Genomic DNA, 17,640 nt, shown 5'->3' on the forward strand with positions numbered 1-17,640 from the left:
GGCCTGGAATCTGTCCCTAACATGGGTCCTGCTGCAATCAATAACTAAAATCCGGACACTATCCTGAGCTAATATGCTGACACATTTCTATCCAAGGTTCTGACACTGTCCCAAAGAGAGCCCTGTCGCTCTCCTTAACTGAAGACGTGAGGCTGTGCCTAACTCAGGCCCTGAAGCTTTCCTTAACCCAGGCCTTGATTCTGTGACTCACTCAAGCCCTGCTCATGTCTTTCACTATGACCCGAATGCTGACTCCACAAACGCCCTGATGCTGCTCCTAAGTCATGCCCTGACAGTGTCTGCATCTAGGGGCCTGATGCTAGGCCTCACTCAGGCCCTCACTTTCTCCCTATACCAGGCTCTGACACTGTCCCTACCCGAAGCCCTGGCACAGATCCTAAATTAGGCCCTGATTCTATAAGTAACTAAGGGCTTGATTCCAAACCTAGGTCATTACCTGACACTAGCCCTAGACCTGAACGTAAACTTCTCTTTTGCTAATGTTAAATTTAGCTAAAGAGATTCTTTAGGATGAAATTCTTTCATCTTCTGAATAGAGTTTTCTGAAAAAAATAATGTTTAAACTCTTACTGAACTTAAACAAAATGTACTCAACTTCTGTGGAATATTCCTTTATACCAGCCTGCCTGGTTTACTTCTGCATTTGCCTGTGTTGGCTTTCAGGGTGCTTGTAGGAATACCTCCTCTTATGCTAACGAACTAACTCTTATTATGCTAAATCCCTGATGTTTTCCCTAATTAAATTCAGGAAACTCCTCCCAAGGCTGTGAACCCCTCCCAAACTGAGGCCTGGAGGCTCATCCTAGCTCAGGCCCTGACACAACTCCTAGCTCAGTCCCTGACACTATACCTAACAAAGGCTATAATGCTAGTCCTAACTCAGGCCCTGACACTGTTTCTAACTACAGCCCAGCTGCCGCCAATATCTAAAATCCTGATACTATCCTGAGTTAATATCCTGACCCAGGTCTTACCAAGGTCCTGAAACTGACCCAAAGTAAGCCTTGATGCTGTCCATAAATGAGGCCCTGAGGCTCTCCCTAACAGAGGCCCTGATAATGTCTTTAATGAAGAACCTGACGCTGATCCCACAGAGGCCCTTCTGCTGCTCCTAAGTCATGCCCTGACAGTGTCCCGAACTCAGGCCCTAAAGATAAGCCTCACTTAGGCCCTTTGGCTGTACCTTCCTTATGCTCTGACGCTGTCTGTATAGGAAGCCCTGGCAGTGGTCCTGATTTAGGCCCTCACGCTGGTCCTAAGTAAGGCCCTGAGGCTCTCAATAACGAAGGTCTTCACGCTTTTCCTGGGTCATTTCGTGACGCTATCCCTGGCCCGGAAACTGACTCTGTCCCAAGCTCATGTCCTGCATCTTATCCTAAATGAAACCCTAATAGTATCCCTAACTAAGCCCTGACCAATCCGAACAAAGGCCTTGACACTATCTCTCACTAAAGCCCGGAATCTGTCCCTAACATGGCACCTGTTGCAATCAATAACTAAAATCCGGACACTGTCCTGAGATACTTTCCTGACACATTTCTATGCACGATCCTGACACTGTCCCAAACCGGTCGGTGTCTTTAAGTGAAGACCTGACACTGTGCCTAACTCAGGCCCTGAAGCTTTCCCTAAGTGAGGCCTTGATTCTGTGACTCACTCAAGGCCTGCTCATGTCTTTCACTATGACCTTTCGCTGACCCAACCAAGGTGTTTATGCTGCTCCTAAGTGGTACCCTGACTGTGGCTGCAGCTAGGGGGCTGACGCTAGGCCTCACTCAGGCCCTGACGTTCTCCATAAGTCAGGTCTGAATCTGTCCCTACCGAAAATCTTGACGCAGGTCCTAAATTTTAGGCCTTGATTCTCTAAGTAACTAAGGTCTTGACACCAAATCTAGGTCATTAACTGACACTACCCCTAGACCTTAATCTAATCTTGACTTTAGCTAATGTCAAGTTTAGGGAAAGAGATTCTTAACGATGAAATTCTTTCATCATATGAATATTGGTTTCTTAAAACAACAATTTTTAAACTCTTGTTAACCTTAAACAAACTGTACTCAACTGCTGTGGAATATTCCTTCATAGCAGCGTGCATGGTTCACTTTTACATTCTTGTGTGTTGGCCTTCAGGGTTCTTGCAGGAATGGCTCCTCTTATGCTAACTAAATCATCCCTGATGCTGAACATAAATAAGGCGCTGAAATTACTCCCGATGCTCTGAACCTGTCCCTAACTACGGCCTCGAGACTCGTGCTAACCCAGGCGCTGACACTGTCCCTAACCAAGACCCTGACATTACACGTAACTCGGACCCTGACACTACTCCTAGCTCACTCCCTGATACTATACCTAACAAAGGCCATAATGATATTCCTAACTCAGACCCTGACACTGACTCTAACTAAGGCCCTACTGCCGCCAATATCTAAAGTCCTGATACTATCCTGAGTTAATATCCTGACCCAGGTCTTACCAAGGTCCTGAAACTGACCCAAAGTAAGCCTTGATGCTGTCCGAAAATGAGGTCCTGAGGCTCTCCCTAACAGAGGCCCTGATAATGTCTTTAATGAAGACCCTCAGGCTGATCCCACAGAGGCCCTTCTGCTGCTCCTAAGTCATGCCCTGACACTTTCCCTAACTCAGATCCTAAAGATAGGCCTCACTTAGGCACTTGGGCTGTACCTTACTTAGGCTCTGATGCTGTCCTTATATGAAGCCAGGGCAGTGGTCGTGATTTAGGGCCTGACTCTGGTCCTAAGTCAGGCCCCGATGCTCTCAATAACTAAGGTTTTAACGCTTTCTCTTGGTCGTTTCCTGACACTATCCCTGGCCCGGAACCTGACTCTGTCCCAAGCTCATGTCCTGCATCTTATCCTAAATGAAACCCTAACACTCTCCGTAACTAGGGCCCTGAATAATCCTTCCTAAGGCCTTGACACGACTTCTCACTAAGGCCCGGAACCTGACATTGTCCCTAGAAAAGGCCCTGACTATACCTAACAAAGGCTATAATGCTAGTCCTAACTCAGGCCCTGACACTGTTTCTAACTAAAGCCCAGCTGCCGCCAATATCTAAAATCCTGATATTATCCTGAGTTAATATCCTGACCCAGGTCTTACCAAGGTCCTGAAACTGACCCAAAGTAAGCCTTGATGCTGTCTGTAAATGAGGCCCTGAGGCTCTCCCTAACAGAGGCCCTGATAATGTCTTTAGTGAAGACCCTCACGATGATCCCACAGAGGCCCTTCTGCTGCTCCTAAGTCATGCCCTGACAGTGTCCCGAACTCAGGCCCTAAAGATAAGCCTCACTTAGGCCCTTTGGCTGTACCTTCCTTATGCTCTGACGCTGTCTGTATAGGAAGCCCTGGCAGTGGTCCTGATTTAGACCCTCACGCTGGTCCTAAGTAAGGCCCTGAGGCTCTCAATAACGAAGGTCTTCACGCTTCTCCTGGGTCATTTCGTGACGCTATCCCTGGCCTGGAACCTGACTCTGTCCCAAGCTCATGTCCTGCATCTTATCCTAAATGAAACCCTAATAGTATCCCTAACTAAGCCCTGACTAATCCGAACAAAGGCCTTGACACTATCTCTCACTAAAGCCCGGAATCTGTCCCTAACATGGGACCTGTTGCAATCAATAACTAAAATCCGGACACTGTCCTGAGATACTTTCCTGACACATTTCTATGCACGATCCTGACACTGTCCCAAACCGGTCGGTGTCTTTAAGTGAAGACCAGACACTGTGCCTAACTCAGGCCCTGAAGCTTTCCCTAACGGAGGCCTTGATTCTGTGACTCACTCAAGGCCTGCTCATGTCTTTCACTATGACCTTTCGCTGACCCAACCAAGGTGTTTATGCTGCTCCTAAGTCATGCCCTGACTGTGTCTACAGCTACGGGGATGACGCTAGGCCTCACTCAGGCCCTGAAGTTCTCCATAAGTCAGGTCTGACGCTGTCCCTACCGAAAATCTTGACGCAGGTCCTAAATTTTAGGCCTTGATTCTCTAAGTAAGTAAGGTCTTGACACTAAAACTAGGTCATTAACTGACACTACCCCTAGACCTTAATCTAATCTTGACTTTAGCTAATGTCAAGTTTAGGGAAAGAGATTCTTTACGATGAAATTCTTTCATCATATGAATATTGGTTTCTTAAAACAATAATTTTTAAACTCTTGTTAACCTTAAACAAAGTGTACTCAACTGCTGTGGAATATTCCTTCATAGCAGCATGCACGGTTCACTTTTACATTCTTGTGTGTTGGCCTTCAAGGTTCTTGCAGGAATGGCTCCTCTTATGCTAACTAAATCATCCCTGATGCTGAACATAAATAAGGCGCTGAAATTACTCCCGATGCTCTGAACCTGTCCCTAACTACGGCCTGGAGACTCGTGCTAAACCAGGCCCTGACACTGTCCCAAACCAAGACCCTGACATTACACGTAACTCGGACCCTGACACTACTCCTAGCTCAATCCCTAACACTATTACCTAACAAAGCCCATAATGATATTCCTAACTCAGACCCTGACACTGACTCTAACTAAGGCCCTACTGCCGCCAATATCTAAAGTCCTGATATTATCCTGAGTTAATATCCTGACCCAGGTCTTACCAAGGTCCTGAAACTGACCCAAAGTAAGCCTTGATGCTGTCTGAAAATGAGGCCCTGAGGCTCTCAGTAACAGAGGCCCTGATAATGTCTTTAGTGAAGACCCTCACGCTGATGCCACAGAGGCCCTTCTGCAGCTCCTAAGTCATGCCCTGACAGTGTCCCGAACTCAGGAACTAAAGATAAGCCTCACTTAGGCCCTTTGGCTGTACCTTCCTTATGCTCTGACGCTGTCTGTATAGGAAGCCCTGGCAGTGGTCCTGATTTAGGCCCTCACGCTGGTCCTAAGTAAGGCCCTGAGGCTCTCAATAACGAAGGTCTTCACGCTTTTCCTGGGTCATTTCGTGACGTTATCCCTGGCCCGGAACCTGACTCTGTCCCAAGCTCATGTCCTGCATCTTATCCTAAATGAAACCCTAATAGTATCCCTAACTAAGCCCTGACTAATCCGAACAAAGGCCTTGACACTATCTCTCACTAAAGCCCGGAATCTGTCCCTAACATGGGACCTGTTGCAATCAATAACTAAAATCCGGACACTGTCCTGAGCTAATATCCTGACTCATTTCTATCCACTGTTCTGATACTTTCCAAAAGAAAGCCTGTTGCCGTCCTTAAGTGAAGACCTGAGGCTGTTCCTAACTCAGGCCCTGAAGCTTTCCCTGACTGAGGCCTTGATTCTGTGACTAACACAGGCCCTGTTCATGTCTTTCACTATGACCTGCATGCTGACCCCACAAAGGCCCTGATGCTGTTCCTACGTCATGCCCTGACTGTGTCTCCAGCAGGTGGGCTGGCACTAGGCCTCACTCAGGCCTAGACGTTCTCCCTAAGTCAGGCTCTGACGCTGTCCCTACCCGAAGCCCTGACACAGGTCCTAAATTAGGCCCTGATTCTCTAAATAACTAAGGTCTTGACACCAACCCAGGTCATTTTCTGACACTATCCCTGGCTCGGATCATGAGTCTGTCCCAAGCTCATGTCCTGCATCTTATCCTAAATGAAACCCTAATAGTATCCCTAACTAAGCCCTGACCAATCCGAACAAAGGCCTTGACACTATCTCTCACTAAAGCCCGGAATCTGTCCCTAACATGGGACCTGTTGCAATCAATAACTAAAATCCGGACACTGTCCTGAGGTAATTTCCTGACACATTTCTATGCACGATCCTGACACTGTCCCAAACCGGTCGGTGTCTGTAAGTGAAGACCTGACACTGTGCCTAACTCAGGCCCTGAAGCTTTCCCTAAGTGAGGCCTTGATTCTGTGACTCACTCAAGGCCTGCTCATGTCTTTCACTATGACCTTTCGCTGACCCAACCAAGGTGTTTATGCTGCTCCTAAGTCGTACCCTGACTGTGTCTGCAGCTAGGGGGCTGACGCTAGGCCTCACTCAGGCCCTGACGTTCTCCATAAGTCAGGTCTGACGCTGTCCCTACCGAAAATCTTGACGCAGGTCCTAAATTTTAGGCCTTGATTCTCTAAGTAACTAAGGTCTTGACACCAAATCTACGTCATTAACTGACACTACCCCTAGACCTTAATCTAATCTTGACTTTAGCTAATGTCAAGTTTAGGGAAAGAGATTCTTTACGATGAAAATCTTTCATCATATGAATATTGGTTTCTTAAAACAATAATTTTTAAACTCTTGTTAACCTTAAACAAAGTGTACTCAACTGCTGTGGAATATTCCTTCATAGCAGCGTGCATGGTTTACTTTTACATTCTCGTGTGTTGGCCTTCAGTGTTCTTGCAGGAATGGCTCCTCTTATGCTAACTAAATCATCCCTGATGCTGAACATAAATAAGGCGCTGAAATTACTCCCGATGCTCTGAACCTGTCCCTAACTACGGCCTGGAGACTCGTGCTAACCCAGGCCCTGACACTGTCCCAAACCAAGACCCTGACATTACACGTAACTCGGACCCTGTCACTACTCCTAGCTCAGTCCCTGACACTATTACCTAACAAAGCCCATAATGATATTCCTAACTCAGACCCTGACACTGACTCTAACTAAGGCCCTGCTGCCGCCAATATCTAAAGTCCTGATGCTATCCTGAGTTAATATCCTGACCCAGGTCTTACCAAGGTCCTGAAACTGACCCAAAGTAAGCCTTGATGCTGTCTGAAAATGAGGCCCTGAGGCTCTCAGTAACAGAGACCCTGATAATGTCTTTAGTGAAGACCCTCACGCTGATGCAACAGAGGCCCTTCTGCAGCTCCTATGTCATGCCCTGACAGTGTCCCGAACTCAGGAACTAAAGATAAGCCTCACTTAGGCCCTTAGGCTGTACCTTCCTTATGCTCTGACGCTGTCTGTATAGGAAGCCCTGGCAGTGGTCCTGATTTAGGCCCTCACGCTGGTCCTAAGTAAGGCCCTGAGGCTCTCAATAACGAAGGTCTTCACGCTTTTCCTGGGTCATTTCGTGACGCTATCCCTGGCCCGGAACCTGACTCTGTCCCAAGCTCATGTCCTGCATCTTATCCTAAATGAAACCCTAATACTCTCCCTAACTAAGCCCTGACGAAACCTAACAAAGGCCTTCACACTATCTCTCACGAGCGCCCGGAATCTGTCCCTAATGGTCCCTGCTGCAATTAATAACTAAAAAAAGGACACTGTCCAGAGCTAATATCCTGACACATTTCTAGCCACTGTCCTGATACTTTCCAAAAGAAAGCCTGTTGCCGTCCTTAAGTGAAGACCTGAGGCTGTGCCTAACTCAGGCCCTGAAGCTTTCCCTAACTGAGGCCTTGATTCTGTGACTAACACAGGCCCTGTTCATGTCTTTCACTATGACCTGCATGCTGACCCCACAAAGGCCCTGATGCTGTTCCTACGTCATGCCCTGACTGTGTCTCCAGCAGGTGGGCTGGCACTAGGCCTCACTCAGGCCTAGACGTTCTCCCTAAGTCAGGCTCTGACGATGTCCCTACCCGAGGCCCTGACACAGGTCCTAAATTAGGCCCTGATTCTCTAAATAACTAAGGTCTTGACACCAACCCAGGTCATTTTCTGACACTATCCCTGGCTCGGATCATAACTCTGTCCCAAGGTAATGTCCTGCATCTTATCCTAATTGAAACCCTAATACTCTCCCTAACTAAGGCCCGGACTAATCCTAATTAAGGCATTGACCCTATCTCTCACTAAGGCCCAGAATCTATCCCTAACATGGGCCCTGCTGCAATCAATAATGAAAATCCGGACACTATCCTGAGCTAATATGCTGACACTTTTCTATCCACGGACCTGACACAGTCCCAAAGAAAGGCCTGTCGCTGTCCTTAAATGAAGACCTGAGGCTGTGCCTAACTCAGGCCCTGAAGCTTTCCCTAACGGAGGCCTCGATTCTCTGACGCACTCAGGCCCTGCTCATGTCCTTAACTATGACCCGAATGCTGACCCAACCAAGGCCCGGATGCTGCTTCGACGTCATGCCCTGACACTGTCTCCAGCTAGGGGCCTGAAGCTGGGCCTCACTCAGGCCCTGTTTCTTGCCCAATTCCGGCCCTGATGCTGGTCCTAAATAAGGCCCTCAGGTTCTCAGTAACTAAGGTCTTGACACTATCCCGAGGTCATTTGCTGACACAATCCCTAGACTTTACCCTAACCCTGTCCCTAGCTAATGTCCTGCCTCTTATGCTAACTGAAGCCCTTATGCTGTGCCCATGTCAGGACCTGAATTGAGTCCCCATGCCGTGACACTGTCCCTAACTAAGGCCTGGATGTTAGGCCTAACTCAAGGCCTGACACTGTCCCTAACTAAGGCCCTGATGCCATCAATATCTAAAGTCCTCACACTATCCTCAGCTAATTTACTATCCCATCTCTTACTAAGGTCCTGAAAATATCGCTAAGTAAGCCGTGACGCTGTCCCTAACAGAAGGCCTGCTCATGTCTTTAACGAAGACCATAATGCTGATCCAACAACGGCACTGATGCTGCTCCTGTGTCACGCCCTGACAGTGTCCCCACCTACAGGAATGACGCTAGGCCTCACTCAGGCCCTGTCGCTCACCCCAAGCCAGTCCGGGATGCGATTTTTACATGAAGCCCTAACATTGCTTCTAAAGAAGGCCCTGATGCTCTCAGTAACTAAGGTCTTGACACTATCTCTCACTAAGGCCTGGAATCTGTCCCTAACATGGGTCCTGCTGCAATCAATAACTAAAATCCGGACACTATCCTGAGCTAATATGCTGACACATTTCTATCCAAGGTTCTGACACTGTCCCAAAGAGAGCCCTGTCGCTCTCCTTAACTGAAGACGTGAGGCTGTGCCTAACTCAGGCCCTGAAGCTTTCCTTAACCCAGGCCTTGATTCTGTGACTCACTCAAGCCCTGCTCATGTCTTTCACTATGACCCGAATGCTGACTCCACAAACGCCCTGATGCTGCTCCTAAGTCATGCCCTGACAGTGTCTGCATCTAGGGGCCTGATGCTAGGCCTCACTCAGGCCCTCACTTTCTCCCTATACCAGGCTCTGACACTGTCCCTACCCGAAGCCCTGGCACAGATCCTAAATTAGGCCCTGATTCTATAAGTAACTAAGGGCTTGATTCCAAACCTAGGTCATTACCTGACACTAGCCCTAGACCTGAACGTAAACTTCTCTTTTGCTAATGTTAAATTTAGCTAAAGAGATTCTTTAGGATGAAATTCTTTCATCTTCTGAATAGAGTTTTCTGAAAAAAATAATGTTTAAACTCTTACTGAACTTAAACAAAATGTACTCAACTTCTGTGGAATATTCCTTTATACCAGCCTGCCTGGTTTACTTCTGCATTTGCCTGTGTTGGCTTTCAGGGTGCTTGTAGGAATACCTCCTCTTATGCTAACGAACTAACTCTTATTATGCTAAATCCCTGATGTTTTCCCTAATTAAATTCAGGAAACTCCTCCCAAGGCTGTGAACCCCTCCCAAACTGAGGCCTGGAGGCTCATCCTAGCTCAGGCCCTGACACAACTCCTAGCTCAGTCCCTGACACTATACCTAACAAAGGCTATAATGCTAGTCCTAACTCAGGCCCTGACACTGTTTCTAACTACAGCCCAGCTGCCGCCAATATCTAAAATCCTGATACTATCCTGAGTTAATATCCTGACCCAGGTCTTACCAAGGTCCTGAAACTGACCCAAAGTAAGCCTTGATGCTGTCCATAAATGAGGCCCTGAGGCTCTCCCTAACAGAGGCCCTGATAATGTCTTTAATGAAGAACCTGACGCTGATCCCACAGAGGCCCTTCTGCTGCTCCTAAGTCATGCCCTGACAGTGTCCCGAACTCAGGCCCTAAAGATAAGCCTCACTTAGGCCCTTTGGCTGTACCTTCCTTATGCTCTGACGCTGTCTGTATAGGAAGCCCTGGCAGTGGTCCTGATTTAGGCCCTCACGCTGGTCCTAAGTAAGGCCCTGAGGCTCTCAATAACGAAGGTCTTCACGCTTTTCCTGGGTCATTTCGTGACGCTATCCCTGGCCCGGAAACTGACTCTGTCCCAAGCTCATGTCCTGCATCTTATCCTAAATGAAACCCTAATAGTATCCCTAACTAAGCCCTGACCAATCCGAACAAAGGCCTTGACACTATCTCTCACTAAAGCCCGGAATCTGTCCCTAACATGGCACCTGTTGCAATCAATAACTAAAATCCGGACACTGTCCTGAGATACTTTCCTGACACATTTCTATGCACGATCCTGACACTGTCCCAAACCGGTCGGTGTCTTTAAGTGAAGACCTGACACTGTGCCTAACTCAGGCCCTGAAGCTTTCCCTAAGTGAGGCCTTGATTCTGTGACTCACTCAAGGCCTGCTCATGTCTTTCACTATGACCTTTCGCTGACCCAACCAAGGTGTTTATGCTGCTCCTAAGTGGTACCCTGACTGTGGCTGCAGCTAGGGGGCTGACGCTAGGCCTCACTCAGGCCCTGACGTTCTCCATAAGTCAGGTCTGAATCTGTCCCTACCGAAAATCTTGACGCAGGTCCTAAATTTTAGGCCTTGATTCTCTAAGTAACTAAGGTCTTGACACCAAATCTAGGTCATTAACTGACACTACCCCTAGACCTTAATCTAATCTTGACTTTAGCTAATGTCAAGTTTAGGGAAAGAGATTCTTAACGATGAAATTCTTTCATCATATGAATATTGGTTTCTTAAAACAACAATTTTTAAACTCTTGTTAACCTTAAACAAACTGTACTCAACTGCTGTGGAATATTCCTTCATAGCAGCGTGCATGGTTCACTTTTACATTCTTGTGTGTTGGCCTTCAGGGTTCTTGCAGGAATGGCTCCTCTTATGCTAACTAAATCATCCCTGATGCTGAACATAAATAAGGCGCTGAAATTACTCCCGATGCTCTGAACCTGTCCCTAACTACGGCCTCGAGACTCGTGCTAACCCAGGCGCTGACACTGTCCCTAACCAAGACCCTGACATTACACGTAACTCGGACCCTGACACTACTCCTAGCTCACTCCCTGATACTATACCTAACAAAGGCCATAATGATATTCCTAACTCAGACCCTGACACTGACTCTAACTAAGGCCCTACTGCCGCCAATATCTAAAGTCCTGATACTATCCTGAGTTAATATCCTGACCCAGGTCTTACCAAGGTCCTGAAACTGACCCAAAGTAAGCCTTGATGCTGTCCGAAAATGAGGTCCTGAGGCTCTCCCTAACAGAGGCCCTGATAATGTCTTTAATGAAGACCCTCAGGCTGATCCCACAGAGGCCCTTCTGCTGCTCCTAAGTCATGCCCTGACACTTTCCCTAACTCAGATCCTAAAGATAGGCCTCACTTAGGCACTTGGGCTGTACCTTACTTAGGCTCTGATGCTGTCCTTATATGAAGCCAGGGCAGTGGTCGTGATTTAGGGCCTGACTCTGGTCCTAAGTCAGGCCCCGATGCTCTCAATAACTAAGGTTTTAACGCTTTCTCTTGGTCGTTTCCTGACACTATCCCTGGCCCGGAACCTGACTCTGTCCCAAGCTCATGTCCTGCATCTTATCCTAAATGAAACCCTAACACTCTCCGTAACTAGGGCCCTGAATAATCCTTCCTAAGGCCTTGACACGACTTCTCACTAAGGCCCGGAACCTGACATTGTCCCTAGAAAAGGCCCTGACTATACCTAACAAAGGCTATAATGCTAGTCCTAACTCAGGCCCTGACACTGTTTCTAACTAAAGCCCAGCTGCCGCCAATATCTAAAATCCTGATATTATCCTGAGTTAATATCCTGACCCAGGTCTTACCAAGGTCCTGAAACTGACCCAAAGTAAGCCTTGATGCTGTCTGTAAATGAGGCCCTGAGGCTCTCCCTAACAGAGGCCCTGATAATGTCTTTAGTGAAGACCCTCACGATGATCCCACAGAGGCCCTTCTGCTGCTCCTAAGTCATGCCCTGACAGTGTCCCGAACTCAGGCCCTAAAGATAAGCCTCACTTAGGCCCTTTGGCTGTACCTTCCTTATGCTCTGACGCTGTCTGTATAGGAAGCCCTGGCAGTGGTCCTGATTTAGACCCTCACGCTGGTCCTAAGTAAGGCCCTGAGGCTCTCAATAACGAAGGTCTTCACGCTTCTCCTGGGTCATTTCGTGACGCTATCCCTGGCCTGGAACCTGACTCTGTCCCAAGCTCATGTCCTGCATCTTATCCTAAATGAAACCCTAATAGTATCCCTAACTAAGCCCTGACTAATCCGAACAAAGGCCTTGACACTATCTCTCACTAAAGCCCGGAATCTGTCCCTAACATGGGACCTGTTGCAATCAATAACTAAAATCCGGACACTGTCCTGAGATACTTTCCTGACACATTTCTATGCACGATCCTGACACTGTCCCAAACCGGTCGGTGTCTTTAAGTGAAGACCAGACACTGTGCCTAACTCAGGCCCTGAAGCTTTCCCTAACGGAGGCCTTGATTCTGTGACTCACTCAAGGCCTGCTCATGTCTTTCACTATGACCTTTCGCTGACCCAACCAAGGTGTTTATGCTGCTCCTAAGTCATGCCCTGACTGTGTCTACAGCTACGGGGATGACGCTAGGCCTCACTCAGGCCCTGAAGTTCTCCATAAGTCAGGTCTGACGCTGTCCCTACCGAAAATCTTGACGCAGGTCCTAAATTTTAGGCCTTGATTCTCTAAGTAAGTAAGGTCTTGACACTAAAACTAGGTCATTAACTGACACTACCCCTAGACCTTAATCTAATCTTGACTTTAGCTAATGTCAAGTTTAGGGAAAGAGATTCTTTACGATGAAATTCTTTCATCATATGAATATTGGTTTCTTAAAACAATAATTTTTAAACTCTTGTTAACCTTAAACAAAGTGTACTCAACTGCTGTGGAATATTCCTTCATAGCAGCATGCACGGTTCACTTTTACATTCTTGTGTGTTGGCCTTCAAGGTTCTTGCAGGAATGGCTCCTCTTATGCTAACTAAATCATCCCTGATGCTGAACATAAATAAGGCGCTGAAATTACTCCCGATGCTCTGAACCTGTCCCTAACTACGGCCTGGAGACTCGTGCTAAACCAGGCCCTGACACTGTCCCAAACCAAGACCCTGACATTACACGTAACTCGGACCCTGACACTACTCCTAGCTCAATCCCTAACACTATTACCTAACAAAGCCCATAATGATATTCCTAACTCAGACCCTGACACTGACTCTAACTAAGGCCCTACTGCCGCCAATATCTAAAGTCCTGATATTATCCTGAGTTAATATCCTGACCCAGGTCTTACCAAGGTCCTGAAACTGACCCAAAGTAAGCCTTGATGCTGTCTGAAAATGAGGCCCTGAGGCTCTCAGTAACAGAGGCCCTGATAATGTCTTTAGTGAAGACCCTCACGCTGATGCCACAGAGGCCCTTCTGCAGCTCCTAAGTCATGCCCTGACAGTGTCCCGAACTCAGGAACTAAAGATAAGCCTCACTTAGGCCCTTTGGCTGTACCTTCCTTATGCTCTGACGCTGTCTGTATAGGAAGCCCTGGCAGTGGTCCTGATTTAGGCCCTCACGCTGGTCCTAAGTAAGGCCCTGAGGCTCTCAATAACGAAGGTCTTCACGCTTTTCCTGGGTCATTTCGTGACGTTATCCCTGGCCCGGAACCTGACTCTGTCCCAAGCTCATGTCCTGCATCTTATCCTAAATGAAACCCTAATAGTATCCCTAACTAAGCCCTGACTAATCCGAACAAAGGCCTTGACACTATCTCTCACTAAAGCCCGGAATCTGTCCCTAACATGGGACCTGTTGCAATCAATAACTAAAATCCGGACACTGTCCTGAGCTAATATCCTGACTCATTTCTATCCACTGTTCTGATACTTTCCAAAAGAAAGCCTGTTGCCGTCCTTAAGTGAAGACCTGAGGCTGTTCCTAACTCAGGCCCTGAAGCTTTCCCTGACTGAGGCCTTGATTCTGTGACTAACACAGGCCCTGTTCATGTCTTTCACTATGACCTGCATGCTGACCCCACAAAGGCCCTGATGCTGTTCCTACGTCATGCCCTGACTGTGTCTCCAGCAGGTGGGCTGGCACTAGGCCTCACTCAGGCCTAGACGTTCTCCCTAAGTCAGGCTCTGACGCTGTCCCTACCCGAAGTCCTGACACAGGTCCTAAATTAGGCCCTGATTCTCTAAATAACTAAGGTCTTGAAACCAACCCAGGTCATTTTCTGACACTATCCCTGGCTCGGATCATGAGTCTGTCCCAAGCTCATGTCCTGCATCTTATCCTAAATGAAACCCTAATAGTATCCCTAACTAAGCCCTGACCAATCCGAACAGAGGCCTTGACACTATCTCTCACTAAAGCCCGGAATCTGTCCCTAACATGGGACCTGTTGCAATCAATAACTAAAATCCGGACACTGTCCTGAGGTAATTTCCTGACACATTTCTATGCACGATCCTGACACTGTCCCAAACCGGTCGGTGTCTGTAAGTGAAGACCTGACACTGTGCCTAACTCAGGCCCTGAAGCTTTCCCTAAGTGAGGCCTTGATTCTGTGACTCACTCAAGGCCTGCTCATGTCTTTCACTATGACCTTTCGCTGACCCAACCAAGGTGTTTATGCTGCTCCTAAGTCGTACCCTGACTGTGTCTGCAGCTAGGGGGCTGACGCTAGGCCTCACTCAGGCCCTGACGTTCTCCATAAGTCAGGTCTGACGCTGTCCCTACCGAAAATCTTGACGCAGGTCCTAAATTTTAGGCCTTGATTCTCTAAGTAACTAAGGTCTTGACACCAAATCTACGTCATTAACTGACACTACCCCTAGACCTTAATCTAATCTTGACTTTAGCTAATGTCAAGTTTAGGGAAAGAGATTCTTTACGATGAAAATCTTTCATCATATGAATATTGGTTTCTTAAAACAATAATTTTTAAACTCTTGTTAACCTTAAACAAAGTGTACTCAACTGCTGTGGAATATTCCTTCATAGCAGCGTGCATGGTTTACTTTTACATTCTCGTGTGTTGGCCTTCAGTGTTCTTGCAGGAATGGCTCCTCTTATGCTAACTAAATCATCCCTGATGCTGAACATAAATAAGGCGCTGAAATTACTCCCGATGCTCTGAACCTGTCCCTAACTACGGCCTGGAGACTCGTGCTAACCCAGGCCCTGACACTGTCCCAAACCAAGACCCTGACATTACACGTAACTCGGACCCTGTCACTACTCCTAGCTCAGTCCCTGACACTATTACCTAACAAAGCCCATAATGATATTCCTAACTCAGACCCTGACACTGACTCTAACTAAGGCCCTGCTGCCGCCAATATCTAAAGTCCTGATGCTATCCTGAGTTAATATCCTGACCCAGGTCTTACCAAGGTCCTGAAACTGACCCAAAGTAAGCCTTGATGCTGTCTGAAAATGAGGCCCTGAGGCTCTCAGTAACAGAGGCCCTGATAATGTCTTTAGTGAAGACCCTCACGCTGATGCAACAGAGGCCCTTCTGCAGCTCCTATGTCATGCCCTGACAGTGTCCCGAACTCAGGAACTAAAGATAAGCCTCACTTAGGCCCTTAGGCTGTACCTTCCTTATGCTCTGACGCTGTCTGTATAGGAAGCCCTGGCAGTGGTCCTGATTTAGGCCCTCACGCTGGTCCTAAGTAAGGCCCTGAGGCTCTCAATAACGAAGGTCTTCACGCTTTTCCTGGGTCATTTCGTGACGCTATCCCTGGCCCGGAACCTGACTCTGTCCCAAGCTCATGTCCTGCATCTTATCCTAAATGAAACCCTAATACTCTCCCTAACTAAGCCCTGACGAAACCTAACAAAGGCCTTCACACTATCTCTCACGAGCGCCCGGAATCTGTCCCTAATGGTCCCTGCTGCAATTAATAACTAAAAAAAGGACACTGTCCAGAGCTAATATCCTGACACATTTCTAGCCACTGTCCTGATACTTTCCAAAAGAAAGCCTGTTGCCGTCCTTAAGTGAAGACCTGAGGCTGTGCCTAACTCAGGCCCTGAAGCTTTCCCTAACTGAGGCCTTGATTCTGTGACTAACACAGGCCCTGTTCATGTCTTTCACTATGACCTGCATGCTGACCCCACAAAGGCCCTGATGCTGTTCCTACGTCATGCCCTGACTGTGTCTCCAGCAGGTGGGCTGGCACTAGGCCTCACTCAGGCCTAGACGTTCTCCCTAAGTCAGGCTCTGACGATGTCCCTACCCGAGGCCCTGACACAGGTCCTAAATTAGGCCCTGATTCTCTAAATAACTAAGGTCTTGACACCAACCCAGGTCATTTTCTGACACTATCCCTGGCTCGGATCATGACTCTGTCCCAAGGTAATGTCCTGCATCTTATCCTAATTGAAACCCTAATACTCTCCCTAACTAAGGCCCGGACTAATCCTAATTAAGGCATTGACCCTATCTCTCACTAAGGCCCAGAATCTATCTCTAACATGGGCCCTGCTGCAATCAATAATGAAAATCCGGACACTATCCTGAGCTAATATGCTGACACTTTTCTATCCACGGACCTGACACAGTCCCAAAGAAAGGCCTGTCGCTGTCCTTAAATGAAGACCTGAGGCTGTGCCTAACTCAGGCCCTGAAGCTTTCCCTAACGGAGGCCTCGATTCTCTGACGCACTCAGGCCCTGCTCATGTCCTTAACTATGACCCGAATGCTGACCCAACCAAGGCCCGGATGCTGCTTCGACGTCATGCCCTGACACTGTCTCCAGCTAGGGGCCTGAAGCTGGGCCTCACTCAGGCCCTGTTTCTTGCCCAATTCCGGCCCTGATGCTGGTCCTAAATAAGGCCCTCAGGTTCTCAGTAACTAAGGTCTTGACACTATCCCGAGGTCATTTGCTGACACAATCCCTAGACTTTACCCTAACCCTGTCCCTAGCTAATGTCCTGCCTCTTATGCTAACTGAAGCCCTTATGCTGTGCCCATGTCAGGACCTGAATTGAGTCCCCATGCCGTGACACTGTCCCTAACTAAGGCCTGGATGTTAGGCCTAACTCAAGGCCTGACACTGTCCCTAACTAAGGCCCTGATGCCATCAATATCTAAAGTCCTCACACTATCCTCAGCTAATTTACTATCCCATCTCTTACTAAGGTCCTGAAAATATCGCTAAGTAAGCCGTGACGCTGTCCCTAACAGAAGGCCTGCTCATGTCTTTAACGAAGACCATAATGCTGATCCAACAACGGCACTGATGCTGCTCCTGTGTCACGCCCTGACAGTGTCCCCACCTACAGGAATGACGCTAGGCCTCACTCAGGCCCTGTCGCTCACCCCAAGCCAGTCCGGGATGCGATTTTTACATGAAGCCCTAACATTGCTTCTAAAGAAGGCCCTGATGCTCTCAGTAACTAAGGTCTTGACACTATCTCTCACTAAGGCCTGGAATCTGTCCCTAACATGGGTCCTGCTGCAATCAATAACTAAAATCCGGACACTATCCTGAGCTAATATGCTGACACATTTCTA

Source organism: Kogia breviceps, chromosome 3 (genome assembly GCF_026419965.1).
Source record: "Kogia breviceps isolate mKogBre1 chromosome 3, mKogBre1 haplotype 1, whole genome shotgun sequence".
Classification (NCBI taxonomy): Eukaryota; Metazoa; Chordata; class Mammalia; order Artiodactyla; family Physeteridae; genus Kogia; species Kogia breviceps.